The sequence below is a fragment of the Pteropus alecto genome, unplaced genomic scaffold, assembly GCF_000325575.1.
Source record: "Pteropus alecto unplaced genomic scaffold, ASM32557v1 scaffold52, whole genome shotgun sequence".
NCBI lineage: Eukaryota > Metazoa > Chordata > Mammalia > Chiroptera > Pteropodidae > Pteropus > Pteropus alecto.
The window spans coordinates 4203053-4203995 of record NW_006433941.1 but is presented as its reverse complement, the minus strand read 5'-3'; positions in this window follow the sequence as shown (position 1 = coordinate 4203995).

Here is a 943-nt window from a genome sequence, read left to right as displayed (position 1 = left end):
AGCTCATCAGTAGAGGATACAAGTTGCAAACCCAGGAAAAACTGGAACATTTACTTGGAACATCTTTTTCCTCTAACAGAGTAAGTGGTAAGCTATTTTGTTTGTGTGCCCCGAAAGAATTTCTGGAAAATGATATAATCCTTGCACATCTTCAAGTGGGCATCTAACACTTTCCCCACAATTTAAATTCATTGCAAGAACTGGCATACTGTAAATAGTAACATGTAAAATGGTTACATCATTCCCTTAAATATATCTCATGAAGTATAAATACAATAATTTGATACTATGATGAATTTTTAAAAATCCAAAACAAGCTATTCTTTAATTGTCAGAAATAGTACATGCTTCCTTTTTTATCTTTGTATTTCCATTCCTTTCCCTCGTAAATTTATGATAATGTCATACACTTTATGCTGGACATCTTTTATTTACCACACTATCAACTTCTTTCACAAAGATACAAACATACATTGAAAATTAAAAGGTCTGATTTCTTGATATCTCAGAGGTCTAATCATTAATAATTTTTCTTGAGGATTAAATTATCTTTATAATTAATATAAGCACAGCATTGATACAAACAGTACAAATATATTACGAGTTGTTTTGTTTTGTGGGAGGCAGCAAAGTTATACTCAGACTGATTCTGTCTTTGCCAAAAATTTATTTAGCACAGATTCCCTGTGGGAATTTCACAAGTCAATGGCATACAGGATAACATCTCTTAATAAGCCAAATAAGGAAATAACATACTCCAGACAAATTCCAGATTAATCACACGCTTGTTCCAGGCATGGAGAGATGAAAGAATAAAGTCCAAATTTAGCAGAGGTGTACCTTTTCATACAAGGAGGCACTGGGGAAAGATGACGACCAACCAAACGCCCATTTCCTGCTGCCAGTGAAAAAGGAAGCTCCACTGTTGCTAGAGCATGATGCT